General features: G+C 43.8%; 2 non-coding genes across 2 annotated transcripts in view; both read left to right on the top strand.

Moving 5' to 3' along the window:
- LOC143306431 (small subunit ribosomal RNA) overlaps window positions 1–5 on the top strand; it is a 1,923-nt gene extending 1,918 nt beyond the window's left edge. The window contains exon 1 of the ribosomal RNA XR_013063828.1: window positions 1–5. This exon is cut by the window's left edge and continues 1,918 nt beyond it. This is a non-coding gene — a ribosomal RNA (small subunit ribosomal RNA).
- A 1,494-nt stretch (window positions 6–1,499) lies between these two features.
- Window positions 1,500–1,654, top strand: LOC143306409 (5.8S ribosomal RNA). The gene has a single exon (XR_013063806.1). It is a non-coding gene; the product is annotated as a 5.8S ribosomal RNA (ribosomal RNA).
- The last annotated feature ends 846 nt before the right edge of the window (window positions 1,655–2,500 follow it).

The raw sequence follows: 2,500 nt of genomic DNA on the forward strand, positions 1-2,500 counted from the left end.
CATTAACAAATTAAAAATACAAGAGAAAACCTAACTGAATGGATCATTGATAAAGCGATATAAAAGTTTATTGAGCTCGGACCAAAAATTATACAAAACGAGAAAGATATAATAAATAATACCATATACATGACACAAAACACATAAATCTCGGGTTCGAGCCAATAAGAAACAAATACCAAAACGCTGCGATGCGGTAAAATTACACCGACACGGTTACGTGCGGAGGTCGCTTTGATTACTCATCGCGTTTCTCCCGTCCGTTCGGAACCGCCGGCAAAAAAACTGTGCGACCAACGGCGCCAAAGAGCACGACGCCGGACCATTTCTCTCTGGCTGATGTGAATGGAAGTAAAAGACGCTTGCGTGAGGTCTCTCGACCTTTATCTCTCTAACTTATACTTATGGGTCGTCGTCTACTTGATCGGGTACAAACAAGTCGTAAGAAACAAACAAACAAACCACAAAAATACAAGTCGTAAAAAAACAAACTTCTGTTGGTTAACCTACAATATGAAGGATCGAAATGAAAGAAGGATCATATTATTACAAACCGAAAGTGAAGGATCATTAAAATTGAAATACAATATATATATAAATATATAAATGTACCCGTCGTTGCGACACCCTAGTTAAATGGAAAGATATAAAAAAGAGAGAAAAGGAATACAGATGACCCGCCGTCTGATCTTTGCTAAATGATCTGGCATCACCGGAGTTTTTTTGGTCCGTGTTGCGTTCGCTCTATTCGAAATGAAACTCGCGGAGGCGAAGAATTGTTAAAAGTTTACGAAGCGTCTAGGAGTGGTTAAAACTGAGAGAGTTGAAACTACGATGTATTAGAACGAGCAACCGTCGAAACTTTGTTTTCGCGACGTTCTTTTCGTCGCTCTCGTCCCCACGCTCCTACGCTTTGGTTGTTTCTTTGCCATCCGTGTTGCGATAAAAAGATTTCTCCATTGTCCAAAAAGGACGGATCGAGATTCCTCTTTCGAGAGGGAGAGAGAGGTACTTGCGGGTAACCTGGAATCTACGAAACACGCACCGTGGTAAGATTCGTGCGTCCGCCTGATCGATGTGTGTTGTTTACGGACCGGCTGAGAAGCGACGATAGCGAGTCTTTGAAAAACTATGTGTCCATTAGTTAGACCGATCGTCGCCGGCCGTGTGTCTGTTCGAATCTCGCAACCCACGATTCAGCGACAGGACGCGCGCTCGCATTCCTTGTGTGCGTTCGTACTTTTCAAGGTTTTTAAATGTACTTTACGCCCGACCGTCGAGAGGAGCGTGCCACTGGGCGTTTCTCCGACGGTTTCCGTCCTTGGACGCGATCGTGTCGTCAACGATCGAACAAACAAACAAATACGTTGGCGACGCCCGAATTCGCTCTCCCGCACGCGCCGGGTGGGAGAGTGATGTGGGTATCGAATGTGATGCGTGTTAATAATGAAAATAACACTCTAAAGATCTAAAGAGTTTGAAATACAAAATTTTACGATTACCCTGAACGGTGGATCACTTGGCTCGTGGGTCGATGAAGAACGCAGCTAATTGCGCGTCAACGTGTGAACTGCAGGACACATGAACATCGACATTTCGAACGCACATTGCGGTCCACGGATACAATTCCTGGACCACGCCTGGCTGAGGGTCGTTTTCTTAACAAAAGACTGCTTGCGTTTGCTTCTCGAAAAAAGAGTAATTCATTTCTTTCTAAACATCTCGCCGTCGTTCAACGAAAGTAGAACGTTTCGGAGCGGGATTATCGAACGAAATTGAAAGAATGAATGAACGATAAACAAAGAAAGAGTCGCAACGTACGAGCGATAGTTGGGCAGTTCGTCGGCGTTTGTCGTGGAAACGATGTGACGAAAATCGCAACCGATACACTAAATGCAGGCCGTTAAAGGAGAGAAACAAATTTCGAAATATCTCTTCGAACTAGCGCAAGTGCGTCACGGCGCGCGAGTCGTTCGTTAAAATTTATAAACGACCGCCCGTGAAAGCACCGAGTTCTCGGAAGATAATCTATAAAGATTCTCCATCCTGCTGGAAGTTATCGGATCGGCGCGATTGTTCACTTGTAGAAATCCACGCTCCCGACGTTGCCAGAAACGATATTTACGAAAGGTGTGTCAAAAATAAACGAAAGAAGCTCTCCTATAAATTTAGAAAAAGCAAACGAGTGAAATGTTTGAGATGATAATTTGCTGAAATGCAAGCTCGAATAGCCCCAGGGTTTCGAATGATTCCCCGCGCTTTATACATCTCTCTGTTTACAAACGGTGTATAAATGAAAGATCGCTTCAGATGGGTCGTCGCTGTTTGACGCGCGATGCTGTTCCTTTTTTTTTGTCTGTCTGTGCGTTTAGCTTCGCTAAACAAGTTAAATGGTTAAAAAGCGTCGAAAAAGCGAATACACACGCGACAAGACAAATCTAACGAGTAAAGGAACGCTCCGCTCCAAGATAAAAATGGTTGTTTACAATCAATACAGCGT

Source organism: Osmia lignaria, unplaced genomic scaffold (assembly GCF_051020975.1).
Source record: "Osmia lignaria lignaria isolate PbOS001 unplaced genomic scaffold, iyOsmLign1 scaffold0007, whole genome shotgun sequence".
Taxonomy (NCBI): Eukaryota; Metazoa; Arthropoda; class Insecta; order Hymenoptera; family Megachilidae; genus Osmia; species Osmia lignaria.